Here is a 15,392-nt window from a genome sequence, read left to right on the forward strand (position 1 = left end):
TGCTCATTGATAATTTCAATAGACTGAAGGAGGTAACCACAGTACACAGAGGAAATAGGGATAATAAACATGTACAGTATGCTTGCATGGTGTTGGTAGTTAGACAGATTTATTTGACAACAATAAAAATACGTACAAGACTGCAGTCACTCAGTTCTGACAGATAATCAAATTGAGGATAAAAAAAATAATAAAGCTAAAAGCTTATTTCTATTGTGGTCCTCTAAGGGTAAAAGGGGTAAGATGGCAGATATTCAAGTCAGGCAAGACCTGGTTAAAACACATTAAATAACGGTACACACTCAATCAAACCAACAGAATAAAAAGTGGGTTTTTAGTTGCAGTAAGCGATTCATCTGTTGATTCCTTAGAGTCTGGATCATATTCATTATTGTCCTCTATTTCAGTACGCTGCCTCCCCCGCCACTTCTTCAGGTTCGATATTTTCATTCTTATCAGGGCCACGATCCAAAATTAGATCAAATGCTTCATTCACATTTAGTCACTTGCTCGTTGAGGTGCTACCACAGAATGGCATGTGCAGACAGAGAAGTCTTATTTATAGACCAAAGCCAGAAAATCTGATTGGTGTAGTTGTGTTGGTTGGATGCATTATTATATATGTGAGAGAGAAGTTTTTCTTCACAGATGAATTTCAGTTTGCGTAGCCGACACTTAGTATACATACCTTCTCAATTTTTAGAGAAAAAAATGCCTTCACAGTTAATTGTTCATTCTAATAAATAGCCTCCCTGTGGCATAACACATTGATCATGGCATCTTTGACACAATGGCTGTTATTGATTGATTTTTATTTGACTGTGCCAAGAGTACCTCACATCCATTTACCTCCTCTGTAGCCAAGTGATGCACCATAACTGGGCTAATGTAAAAGATATATATTTTTGTCCCTAGCAAATAAACCTGCAGAGTATATTCAAATATGTTTAAATTCAAAAATGAAAGTGGAAAGAGCAATGCACTAACATGAAGGGTCACATTCCCAACATCAGAGCCAACAAGAGTTTGTGGCTCTGCACATGAGATTTGTTGACAATCATGTAATGTTTATGGCTTATAATGCATGTGATGTTTCTTATATTGTAATTTGATAGTGTTTTATTTTGTCGTAGTATGCTTGGAAAAACCTTGAGACCAGTGTTGCCAGTTGTACGATAATTATTGTGTTGTATGATCATTTTTCCCTCTGTACGATCAGTTATGCCAGAAGTCCCACAATGTATGATAATTTGATCATTTTATGACACTTAGTATTAGTGCAGGGCAACCTGTACGTGTTACATCCCACAAGTTGCATCAATTGCTGCCTTCCAGTGCTGTGGAACTCACATCTACAGTGTAGAGGAAAGACACAACAAATTGGACAGTAGACTAGATGTCTAGAATAACATCTAAATATTGCATCTAACATGCATGTTTTTTCTCTTATATGCCTCATTTAATAAGATATTTACATTAGTAAAGTTTTTTGAGTCGTATTTGTTACCATGCATTTTCAAAGTGGGACTTTATGAGGTGTCCGTGAACACAGCAACGTGTTTTCTGAAATTATCTACACATTTATGCCTATTTGTTTTCTTGGTTATGACTTGCGTATGATATTTTTTCTCAAAATACGATAATTTTAACTATAAAGTCATGTCCCTACCATCCATACACAAATCTACACCCATGTGTAGAACTGCAACGTTACAAAAGACTGAGTTTTGGAGTTTCCTTGGCTGCAGAGGTGTTTCAAAATGCCATTCAACAAGCCCCGGCTGGCATCTGAGGGGCTATCAACCTAAGTGATGAGATTTTGGTTTTTGGCAGAATGACGGCTGCCCATGATCAAGCTCTTAGGGCAACATTTCAGCGACTGAGGGAGATGAACCTGACTCTCAACAAGGCAAAGTGCTCATAAGCACAAACCACTCTGGACTTCTTCGGGTTACACATTGTCAGATGGAGGATTCTCTCCTGACCCCAGGAAGGTTCAGGCGCTTCATGACGCTGCTTCCCCAACAAATGCCAGTGAGGTCCACAGTTTTCTTGGCATGGCAAATTATAGTGCCCATTTCATCAAGGGTTTTGCCACAATAACTCAACCTTTGAGGGAACTTACAAAAAAGACTACTTGCTGGACTTGGGCAGAAGAGCATCACAGGTCTCTTAATGAGATGAAACAAAGCCTAACAAGTGATGCTGTGATGACCTACTTTTACCCACACAAACTAACTGAACTAGTAGTTGATCAAGTCCAGTAGGTCTTGGGGCTGTATTGACACAAAGAAATGGCCCAAATGAACTGGCTAGTGTGATAAGTTATGCAAGTAGAGCGCTGTCCCCCACTGAACAAAAATATTCACAAACAGAATGTGAAGCATTTACCATTGTATGGGACTGTGAACATTTTCACATATACCTCTACGGACCACCATTTACCCTTGTCAGTGATCACAAACCTTGGGAATGGATTTCAACAACCCCAAAGCTGGGCCACCTGCAGAGTCTATGTCTGCAGCCTTACAACTAAACAGTCCATTACGAGTCTGGTAAGGACAACCCGGTGGGCTATACGTCACGCCACCCTGCACAAATATCACATATCTCTCAGGACACTTCAAGCAGAAGAATATGTGAATTTTGTTACTGCAAATGCTGTCTCTAAGGCAATGACACTGGCTGAAATTCAGTATGCAACCAAAGCTGACCCCACTTTATGCAAAGTCATTCCACTCATCAAAGAAGACTTGTGGGGGTCACTGTCTGAGCAGCAGGATTTTGCTGATGGACTTGATGTTGCTGCTCCAATGTAATTCAAGAAAATCAAGGATGAACTGACAGTGACTGCTACTGATGACACTATGCTATGGTGCACAGGGATTGTTTTCCCCCATTCTTTACAAATTAGGGCAATATCACTTGCACATGTAGGCCACCAGGGGGTGGTCAAAACTAAGAAGTTGATCAGAGATAAAGTCTGGTTCCCTGGCATTGACAAAACAAGTAGAAACTATGATAATTGGCAGCATACCATTTCAGATTGTTGTGCCCAATCACACACAACAAACCTCTATGCATGTCTGAGCTGCCATCATCACCATGGGAAAAAGTTGGTGTGAATTTCTGTGGTCCATTCCCCTCTGATGATTACCTATTGGTAGTCCAGGTATCCAGAGTTAGAGATTCTATGGCAAAATATTCTCTTCATTGGGAATTCAACTTGAGGTCAAAACAGCCAATGGCCCATTCTTCAAAAGCTCAGAATATGCAGACTTCGCAACATACTTGGGTTCCAGACATAGGAAGATAACTCCACTGTGGCCTTAGACCAATACAGAGGCTGAATGTCTTATGTGTACCCTTGAAAAGACTATACGTGCTGCCCATGTTGAAGGTCGTCCATGGAAACAGACTTTGTATGTGTTCCTCTGCAACTACCGTGCCACGCCTCACTGCTCGACTGGAATGGCTCCTGCTAATGTGCTATTTGGTAGGCCCCTCAGAATCAAACTGCCTGAATCTCCTGCCTGAATCTACCTGCTACAACAACCAGATGCAGTGGCAAAGAACAGGATGAAACACAATACTGACAGGATGCGCCATGTTGCTCGGTTGGCTCTGAAAGTGAGCGACATGGCCCTGTGTTGTCAAAAGAAGGAAGGGAAGCTATGCCCTGGCTTCAATCCCTGGCCATAAATGATCATTGCTGTCAAAGGTTCCATCAATGACCATGTCATCACCAGAAACTCCTTCCACTTTAAGACTCTACCAGTGGTTGAAAATCACCATTCTCAATCATATGGGTTGAAAGTCTTGGATGGTGGACAACATGCCATGGACTGGGCTAAAATCCATCCTGAACAAACCCCAGAACCCTTAGCCTCTCACCCCCCAGGTCACAGTCACCTGTTCATGGATACCCAGTCAGGATAAACAGAAGACCCCTGCCATACCTCACTGACTTTGCATAATGTGAATGGACTGAAAGGTATAATGCAAAAGAAAGATTTGGACTGGCTAACAGCTATTGTTTAAAAAATGTAAGGAAAAGAGGGTTGTGATGCTCGTGACTTATAATGCATGTGGTGTTTCTTATGTTATAATTTGATTAGGAAAAACCTAGAGAGCCCAGAGCCCAGAGATGGCTGCAGTAGCCAAGAGAGAAACATGTACCACTTAAGTTCAATAAGCTCAATAAAGAATTTAAATACTACTTTGCTGTGTTGGAGTTTGATTCTTGAACTTTACAAATCACTTTACAGAAAAATCTATAAAATCGCCAGCCTGATCCTTTAAGTTCATGTTGTACGCTGTAAGCTGGAAAGTGAGTTTTGCAAAACATTCATCCTGCACCGTGTATCCACTGGTAACTCATTTGTCATAATAGACAGATTGGTCTCTCAGTCTGTATCTCAGATGACAGTTCATTGCCTCTTGTGCTGCATTTGGTTACTGAATGTCTGTTTTTGAGGAAGTCATGAAGAGCAGATCCCTGCTCTGATGTAGGCCTTGGAGCAAGGCCTGGGTTGATGGAGCATGTTAAGAAGTGTCAGGTGAAATCCCTTTTCAAATACAGCTAATGTTTTAAGTCATGTTAAACAAAAGTTAAATGTACAATTGTATACAGAAGATCTGTTTAAAAACTGTGAACATTCAGAGAATTCATGCTGTGTCCCTGGAGCTGGATGATGCACTTCTATTTTTCCTCTGTCAATCCCGCCAGCACACTCTCTCAGAGAGATAAAGAGGGCTGTAGTGGGGGGGGGTTGGTGAAAAAAAACAAAGACAACCTTTCGTTTGGTTACATCACTAATTTACTTATTGGTTTGCTTTTTGGGATTTTTTTTTAAAAAATCTGTTAATTCCAGTTGCATTACATGACCCCCTACTGGACAAATATCAGCAATGACCAAATTTAAAGTGGCTACCTTAAAATGGACCCAAAGAGGGGAGCTAAAACATCACTGGGAAGCAAAATGTTACTGATGTATTCTCACAGCGGTAAATTTTATTCAGATTTAAATGAAATAGCGAAAAAAGTCATGTTTCCTTCAAAAAGCATCTCACACAACGACTGGTTTTGATCACTTTGGAACAACATGAGAAGTTATCATTCACATCCCATAAAAGTTCATGTACAGCAGTAAAATGTTCAGATTAAAATGCATTGAAATATGTGACTTATGTATAGCTATATCAAAAAGGGCTTTTCACTGTCACCTACACAGTTCCGTTAGTCTCAATGACTTGTTTTTCATCATGTTCCTCTTCAGAGTCACCATGTTTTTCTCCAGGTGATCCCTCTGGCAAGAAAACTCCATCTGTGTTTATTATACCTCCTAGGTCCAACTGGGAGAAAAGGGGAGTGTTCTCATGAACAGATGTACGACAATTTGTTAATAGTGATGATGATATTTTGTGAAATACAGGGAGATGATGTATTCTCATCCTACAACACAATAAAGTAGTCCTTTATTTTAAGAATATGTGAATCACAGTTGTAGATGTGCATATTATGCTTCAAGACAATTGGGGTAATGTCTTGTGTCAGAGGGTAATTTGGTTCATCTTCTTCTAACTGTTTAGGAGATAAGATAGTAGAGGAGGAATGAAAGCAGAGGAGGGGAGGGGAGAGAAGAGGAGAGGAGAGGAGAGGAGAGGAGAGGAGAGGAGAGGAGAGGAGAGGGTGACCTGGGACATAACCACTGATATATGGAAGCGGTTAGTGATGCACGCAGGAATAAATACAGTCACTTCAATAACTCTTCATTTCACACACATGAATGCACAGAGGCCCAGATTCACACCCACACACCTGCACACACTTTGAAATTTTTGGCAAGTGAAAAGGTGCATGACTCTGACGCACAAACACACAAAAAATAATTTTCATCACTTAAGAGAACATTGCATTTCCTTACATTCATTCCCTGGAAACTAACATTAACCATAACCACTACATGCCTCACCCCAGCAATAACGTTAAACATTAACCTTAATCCTAAAATACAATGGTTTACATTTTCTGCATCTGCTGTTTGTCTCAAAAAGGCATACAGTCACAAGCACACATACATAAAATCTCAACTCAACTCATCTTGCATATTTATCTCATCCAGATAAATATACTCTCTCTTTACCTCCATCCCTTGTTTTTAAACAAAATACTCATATTTGGTGTCACCCATGCAACAGAAAATGCATCTATCTGATGTTAGGTTGAAATGTAATGTTTTTCTGCAGTCTTTTCCTTGATCATTTTATTGATTTCAAACCTACCTTTTTAAAATAAAGGATGACATGTCCTCTGATCTTGCTCTGAGACACCATATATTCACTGAAATACACAATAACCTCAATGCTTAACTTTAAAACTAATCCTTAACCCTTAAAAAGACTGGCCAAAATGTCCTCACTTTCCAAGACTGTCCCCTCTCAAGTTCTAAAACTCACAAAGACAGAAGTACAAGAACGCTCACACACACACACACACACACACACACACACACACACACACACACACACACACACACACTTACCTAAACACACATGCACACACAGAGGAGAGGCTGATCTAGCACTGACCAGGCACCTGATCCTCAATCTATAAGGACCAGTGTCTCATTTCCATTTAAATTAAAGATATCCCAAGTTGGCAGGACGATACAAACCATCAGCAATGATGGGGGGAAGCAGAAACCTTTCTTGCAACTAACAGCCACAAAATGAGCTCTTTTAATCAATAACGGTTTGTTTTTCCTTGATCGAATGATCTAGCAGATGTTTACCAAGAATCTAAACCTTTCTCAGTAGTGGGAGTGAAAAATTCTTTCAAGATGAACATACATTATGTTCAACCATAGACTTTTAAAGGGGACATATGCTTTTTGTGATTTTCTGTAATTTATATTATTTAATAATGTCGGAGGTCTATGTTAAACATGGTCAAAGTTCCAAACTTGAGGTGAACATATGTAAAAATGCTCCCTGAAAGTAAAAAGTACAGGTTTCAGTCACCTCCGAATGCTCCGTTAGCAAATCCGATTGTTTGTGTATACTCACACACGGCCGTCCGTTCCATAGCCTTTGTTGTTAAGATTGTTGCTAAATTTGTTCCATGGGTTGTTCACATTGTCCACTTCCACATTTCTGATCTGATTCAGGCTCAAACATGTTTGGATGTATTTGAGAAGTTTTTATTTTGAATAAAGAATGGGGAAGAGAGACCAAATCCAACTACCATTGTTTGTTTATGTAGCAGTGGGGAAACAGCTAGTCTAGCCCTGGCCAAAGGTTTACTGACAAAAAGTCTGTCTACCACCTCTAAAGCTCAGTAATTCACACATAGCATTCTGTTTGTTTAACCGGTACACAAGCTGAAATGTAAAAATGACAAGTTGTGGTTTTAGGAGTTAGCAAGAAAGTGAAAACACGTACGTCCCTTAATTTTTAACTGTTCCTTTAAGTAACATTGGAGATTACAGCCTTGTTTCACTTACATGTCAACTTGATAAAAATCTTGATGTCTACCAAGACTGACTCGCATAAGGTAGGAACTGTGTTTTTTTTAATCTCTTTGATGTAACTCTCTTGGGTGTTTTCTTCAGTTCCTTGTTGTTGTACTCTGAGACAGCCTTGAGAAACTCTAGCTCCATTTTCTTTTACAATGACTCATCATATCATACCTCACCTGTACGTAGGAATCAACCATGATAAACTCATTTTTGATATCACAAAAAGTAAAGTGCATGCACATAACCATCTGTATGATTTGTGCTTTTTATCCTGTCTGTGGTATTTTAGTTATTTTAGAAATTAAGATGAGGAAACATATATCAAATCAAGATAATGCTAGAAAATTCCTCCATTAACTGTACAAAATGTTCATTTAAGCTGGATAACTATATTCTTTTGTGTAGTTCAGCTGTGTTTTTGGTCCTTTTTTCTACAGATATAATGCTTTGATATGGCATGAAAGAGAATTAACATCACTTCTGTTTTACCAACACAGCTCTCGGCAGGTACAATGATGCTATGATCAAATGAAATTGAAATGTGAGCACTACTGTTCAAATGGATTATAATTAGAGAGAGCCACAAACCAATCTGACAACAGAGCATGTGAGCAGCAGCTGCTGCACTCCAAGCAAATCTTTATTCATGAATGGGCGATAAATGTACAAACACAGTCACATACTCATAAACACATACACACACACACACACACACACACACACAGACGCTTCTTCTTCATATTCAAAACAGAAAGTCAAATGTATTTTTTCGTCCAATTAGTTTTCAGATACAGAGCCTCACTGTAGCTAATCTTTTCATAGTCAGAATCTGTGACATTTTACATAAAAAAACAACTTATCAATGACCCCCCCCCCCCCCCCCCCCCCTCCTTCTCCCCTCCTTGGCTTACAAAGGAAACCACAGACACACATGGACTGTGGGACGTGATGTAAATTTCTGTCCGTCTGCTGGACTGTAGCATGGTGGTGATGAAACATGGACGTGCTCTTTCCTGGGAGGGCAAATGCCAGACTGTCACACACACTGCTGAAACAGACAGTAGAGAGCTTTGTTACAAGGGATCTGACTTCTACAAAGCCTGTGATGAATGGGTAAAGTTTTGGGACAATATTAATGAGCTGTATCGAGCAAGGAGTCTGCACAACACCATTGCATTGCTTAAAGAGCTTGATTAAATGGACTTCTTGATGCCAGAATCAATTTTAACCTTTTCAGTGTTTTTTTGTTGTTGTTTTTTTTGTCTTTCTCTCTTTTTTCTCATTTTTTTCCTGTCAAGTCAGATATCCTTTCACTATGCACACCACATACCGTTTTGGAACATATAGTATTTGGCCCCTTACCTTTAGGCAAGTTTTGGCGTGCAAAGCTGAACAAATAAAGAGGAAGTTAGGAATACAAATTAGTTTACAATAAATCCATGACAGAGAAGGTGCACCCCCCAAAAAGGGCATTTTTTTTCCCACCTTTGTGTGCATGTCTTTATGTTTGTGAGATGATTCAGTGTGATCATTCATGACCCAGACTGTAGCTCAGTCACCTTGCCCACTGTGATGTATGTGACTGTGGCTCATTGAGCACAAACAAGGAGAAAACTTTATGGAGAATTTAGGAAGGCTTGTGCAAATGTGATTTATGATGAGATGATCCAAAGAGATGAGATGAGATACTTCTTTCCAGTCATATCTATTCAAGAAATGATGGCTTGCATCCCAGACAACTTCATCTAACAGATAGAAAAGAGTTAGAAAATGAAACCAGGATTACCATACCTTTGATTACTATTCTTTCTCAAGAAAAAAGAGAAATAAAGCACTTCTCAACCTCATTAGACACATATTGCAGTACATTGACACATATTACAGTGTTACAGCACTTTAGAGGCATCATAGACCATGCCGGCGTCCAGGAAATTCTAAAGAGTTCGGAAACTTTATGTCACATAAAAGGTCTCATCTGTCTCAGTAAATCTTTTTTTGCTGAGTCTGGTGCTCCTCTCCAGAGACTGTCTGATATTTTGCTGCTCAGCTTCATCTTGTCAGTCTCCATGTTTTGATCCTCAGTGTCCTTCTTCATGCCGCTGACCTGCAGCATGGACAGAGCTCATGTCAATATGTTTCAGGCTGAGAAATGTGGCCAGTGACTATGGAACAAAAGTTCTAGTCATTTTGGGTTAAAATAAGAACAGTGACTGTTAAAAAAAAGTGTTCACACCAGACGTCTAGGCTGAAAATAACCTGATTTCTATCAGATGGTTCTCTCTATCTTCATATGGAGTTCCAGTATTTTGAAGTCAGGGTCACTTGTCTGAAGTGAAGGTGTTTTTCAGAGTCTTTCACATAAAAAGGCTGAGAGTGTGTGATGTGAGCAGCACTCATGGTATCCATGGTAAGAGATCTTCATTAGCACCACAGCTGGTATTGCTGTCTGGCATTCACCTGGAACTGATAATTACAGATATGGATTTTCTCCAAGTAGAGCAATGTTCATTTACACTTTCTGCAACATCTCTTGGCTTCTGAACCCTACAGGGGATCAAATACACATTGTGTGAAGCAGCTGAGGTCCTCCTTTGAAACACATAAAAAGTACACTAAGTACTGTGGATTACTCCTTTTCTGCCTGGCATAGTATATGAAAAATAAATGCAAGTTTGCCAACAGAATTGGACAGAACTTGTGTGTTATTTAACACCATTTTGTCTGCTTTTTTATAAAAAAAAAACATCACAACCTCTCATCGTATTCACTGTCTTATAAATAATATGGACTAAACTAATTCCAAAGGTTGGTCATGGAACAGTGTAGAAAAAACATTCACTTTTCTAACTTTGCCATAAGTGTGTGGGAGTGACTATTGATTCATACCAAAAGGGATAACTTCCAAAGGGACTCACATAACATTGTTAAACTTTGTGTGTCTGTCAACAGACAAAATAGAGGCAAACCCTCCATTATTGGCCAAGTCAAACAACAATGGGACACTGGAGAGCTCATTTCCAGTTTAAATACTGTGCCAATTTTTTCGTACATTGGTACATTAGTATACAGGCAGCCCTAAATGCCACTGCATAAATATGGAGCTTGACCTGCTCTATGTGAAAAGTGCCTTGAGATGACTTCTGTTGTGATATGGCGCTATATAAATAAAGATTGATTGATTGATTGATTGATTGAATTACCACATGTATAAAAGTGGCTGAAAAGCAGAAACATCATTTAAGGTTTCTCAGTTATTCTGCCTAAATAGTCCTCTACTCGAGTTGAAGATACAAATGCCAGGAATATGTGAGTTCTTCAAACTTAAAGAATTAGTAAGAATTAAGTAATTAAGGTAATCAAAGTGTAAAATTTCCCATCCTGCCCCAGGTGCACCAAAACTAACAGGGCGGCAAAGAAGAAGTAGAAGAAGAAGAAGAAGTAGCGACCAGACAGTCCTGAAGAGGTTTAATCACATAAGTGAGAACACCTGTGTGAGTTCATTGCATTGCAAACATGCAGTAAAAAAAATGTTATGTTACTTTTCACAAACTAGACCTTCTGTGATTTTGATAAAATGCCACCAAAATAATGTTAGCTACTGATTTAGTTAGTAATATATATTTTTTGTGAGTAAGCTGCTCACATTTTACAAGCATGTACAGTAGGTGATACGCATTTAGTTTAATTATACACAGAAAACACCCAATCATGTTTTAGCTAGATACACTCTATGCAGAAAATAATTAGGAAGTAAGCCTAGTGAGTCAAAAGCTAAGATGAAAATAGTACAAGATATCAACTGCCTGTATGTCTAAAGAATAAGGTTATTTGGATCTTTGTACTCTATTATTGTGAGGATGGGCAGATAGTTTTATTGCTATGCCATTCATTATACTATATGCACAGTAAATGTCTTTATTTTACAAAAAAATACGATATAACAATACATCTCTTCTGGATATATGGTATAATCACAAAAAAAAATAAATGAATATAACATACAAACAGCTAAATCGACATAATCCAAAATGTTGTACCTGCAAAGTCCAGGAGCCACACAACAACAGAATAGAGAAGGTGCAGGAGGCTGCAGGTATGACACGAAGGGATGGAGAAACCTGATTTGCAGAGCGGTAATCAGAGAGACAGGGAAAGGGGAGATAAATGAGTGAACAATGAGTCAGTGAGGAAGGCAATTATTTAGAGGGAGGAACACACTGAAGGGAGGAGAGATGGGAAGGAGAAGAGCGGGCTAGGAGAGGATGACAGGCAGAGACAAAGAGAGGCACAGAGAGGATGAAAACAAAGAAAGAGAAAAAGGTGAGGAGGGGACAAATGGAGGGACAGATGAGAGGTACGAGTGAGAAGAAAATGTCATCGGTGGCTCCCATAAGTCACACTGTCAGTTAGTGCTCCACATACAATATCAGATATATATTTCATTCTGATCTGCAGTAAACACCCCATGCATATGCAGTATTGATGGTAGAAACCAGGCTACTGATGATAGAAACACCAAACGACTGAGAATGAAGAGTATGCAAAACATAAAAGGAGGAAAAATGCAAAGAAAAGCACACGCACCTTCTGATTAGTGTTCATGTGGAGTGTCAGGTACCTATGTGTGTGTCAAAATTTGCTGCCAGGACATGCATTCAAGTTATTCCCCATAAATGAAAACGAGCTATTAGGCTGTTGTGAGAGAGTTAGCGGAGCACAGGAGGCTTAAGTATGGCCAGATGGACTAACTGGCTGGCTGGCAAGAAGTAACAGGCTGAACGCTTCTTTTTGATTGGCTCTAATTATGATGTACTGCCGTGCCTCCCAGAGAATCGCTGACTGGGTGATGTGTGTGTGGGTTTGTGTGTGCGCACACACGTATCTGTGGTGAATCCAGAGTTTTCAGAGGGAAAATAGGATAGGCTAGATGCTTGTATTGATGTAAAGATGTATCCATGTGGTAATGCAACTATCTGAATTATCACTGTGAAATAGTTGCAATTCCGCAGTAGTTCCTTATTGTCAGTAAGTTTAATTTTACAGGCACACCATTGTCTAGAGTTGAACAGCTCCAGGGAGCCAAATTAAGACGGAGTGAGATCATATTCTTCCCAGCTCTGTATTTCTGTGTTCAGGTGTCTGTGTGAGTTAATGTACCCATGAACTACTGTGGAAAAGTACTCTCTTGATCTCTTTAACCTCACTGACTGAGTTGTGGGCTAGTTAGTTCAAACTCCAGCTGTGCATCCAAACACAGAGCCTTATTCTAAATTGAAGTGGAGATCCCAGTGTTTCCAAAAGAACCACATATGTCAGGCTGAATTCTGAGGAAATATGAATCAAATTATACACAATACATGTAGAATAATTACATTACATGGTGGAGTGAGGCAAACTCCATCTGGTCTTGTGTTTGAATATTCAACTCAGTGTGAACATCATATAGCTTCAATGAAGAGCTGGAACAAGCATATGCTGCACATATATGATACTGTCAGACAGTGTGGAATTAGATCTTTTTCTAATCATGAACTCAAGGGGGAGAAATTAGGAAAATTGTTAAAGTTAAGGAATGCTGCTGTATAAGGAATTAAGGGTAAATGCATTCATGGAGGAAACATAGTGAGGCAAGGTGCTGACTAACTGATGCCTCAAATTTTGATTTATGCTCTCTGCTATGTTGAAAATCCAATTTTGGGCAACATGGCGCATCTCGGATGGAGCTCAAGTTTGGTGAGCAAACTGCAACAACCACAGCTGTAGCCCACCAGACTTTTCAAAACAGGCAAACATGTCACCTAATAGGCTGTCAGTGAAACACAAATGGTCTCGATTGCCTACCAAGGACTTAAACAGAACAGGGAAAGTTATGTATGGAGAACCTGTCTTCTTATTGGAAAAAAAGTTTTTTGACTTGGTATTCCGGGAGAAATGTCTCTCACATAAAGTCTGAATCTGTTTTAGTGTCCAACAGCAATCAGAAGAGCTGCATCATACTTCACTTTCTGATTGTATTTCAAAGTTTATTCTTGCCCTTTCAAACAGCAGTTGATGCAACTGTCTAAACTCAAGGTACATTTAGTAGCTGTTCTGAAGCTCTTAATTGGACCACACAATCCATTCCTCAATTCACACAAATGCTTCCTCAACTTTGATTCTCAACTTACTATTCAAGTGGGCAACTCCATCTTCTGAGCAAGATTGTGTGATATGATCAACAGCTACTAAATCAACCTTAAGGTCTTTTTTTGTGGTTAAGTCAACCACTCTCTCCTTGGCTTCAACACTTAGCTGGTGGTTGCTGTTTGGGTGAGACAATAAGAAAAACTGATGAAAAGATTGAAACTGATATTACTGACCAATTGATAAAATGACAAAAAAGGCAATCAGACAGAGAGCAAAGCAAATAAATTTCCTCTTCTTCCCTCTTGTCTCCTTCCTCCTTTGCTTATTGTCCTTATTTCTTTTCCTCTTCTTCCTCTCCTCTCTCATTCTCCCATACTTATGCTCAGCTTATTCTTCCTTCCCTCCTTCCTTTCTTCCTTCCTTCCTTCTTTCTTTCCTTCCTCTTCTTCTTCTTCTCTCTGCCTGGTCCGGCTCTCCCTCCCTTCCTCCACTCCACTTTCATCCTCTTTCAGAGGGAGCTGCTCTACATGCCAGGCCTCTCCCCTTGCCTTCTCTTCTCCTCCAAACTCTAATCAGATCAATTCACTATTCCATTCACAGGGATATAATAAGGTGATTATGCATGGGCCCCGAGCTGCTTCTACCCATACTTTCACTCGTGCACACACACACACACACACACCCTGTCCCTTTAGCACTGTTGGAAGTTGACGTCGCATTTCCCTTAAAAATTCTGTGGATGTCCTCTGTCAGGGAAAGCTGGCAACCTGGTGCCGCCCCCCCCCCCCCCCCCCCCCTCCCCAATTAATTTGTCTCTTCACTTCTAATCAGTGTCAGGATAGAGGAAGGACGCAGAGATGGAGGGAAGAGGGAGAGGTAGAGGAAGCCAGGAGAGAGGAAAGAGAGGAACGAAGTGAGGAGAGGAGGAAGGTGCAAATGTGCATCTAAACATTTGATTAGAGTACACAAAGAGACCTCTTTGCATCAAATACCAAAAGCTTCTAACAGGGATGACCTCTATTGTTGCAGTGCAGCAGCCACCTCAGTCTGTGCTTCTTTACCCACCTGTAATACATTCATCTTAAAAGAATACATCAAGTTTTGTCAGATGGTTGTTATCTGTGGGGCATTGATAACAAAATAATCTCTGTATCACAGTCTGATTGCTCCATACTTATATTTTAGCACAGAGCAATGTTTTGTGATATTGAGTCCGTGTTGAGTGATAGTAGTTTTGATAAAATGTGACCTTAGGTGTTTTTATTATAAGGTGTGTAGATCAATGCGTTTAAAAGGAGAATTTCATAATGTCGGGGTAACTGATACTGAGATATTTGTGAGAAACTACAACTTTATTCACTGGAAAGCAGAGTCTAATTCCTTGTGTGTTCAAACATGCTTTAAAATTATTTCCTCAAGCCAACATGGATAAGATGTCCTTAAAATGCTTAGAAAAAATGGAAATCTGAAAATCTACATCTGTAGCTGAAGATCATGTGATATGATTGAAAGACTAAATGAATTCTGAGGCGAGATTGTTTTTAATCAACTGCTGTTTTCAAGGTCAAGAATTTATATATTTCATGTAAATTGTAATAGTTGCTTGGACAAAATATGCCAAAAAGATTCCACATACCAGTATATCTGAAGTTTCCAACTCGTTATAGAACATTTTATTAGAAAGGAGATAAAGTTCCAATGTTCAAGTTGTTAGTTTCAGATAATGTCTCCAGTGAAGCCTCCAAC

The 15,392-nt window shown here is 39.5% G+C and overlaps 1 long non-coding RNA gene across 1 annotated transcript; it reads right to left on the reverse strand.

The window, feature by feature from the left end:
- Positions 1-8,162: 8,162 nt before the first annotated feature.
- Positions 8,163-11,705, reverse strand: LOC122989300. The gene is made up of 3 exons (XR_006405006.1): positions 11,558-11,705; positions 9,777-9,983; positions 8,163-9,624 (listed from the first exon to the last, which is right to left on the reverse strand). It is a non-coding gene; the product is annotated as an uncharacterized LOC122989300 (long non-coding RNA).
- Between the last annotated feature and the right edge of the window lie 3,687 nt (positions 11,706-15,392).

The sequence above is a fragment of the Thunnus albacares genome, chromosome 9 (genome assembly GCF_914725855.1).
Source record: "Thunnus albacares chromosome 9, fThuAlb1.1, whole genome shotgun sequence".
NCBI classification, from domain to species: domain Eukaryota; kingdom Metazoa; phylum Chordata; class Actinopteri; order Scombriformes; family Scombridae; genus Thunnus; species Thunnus albacares.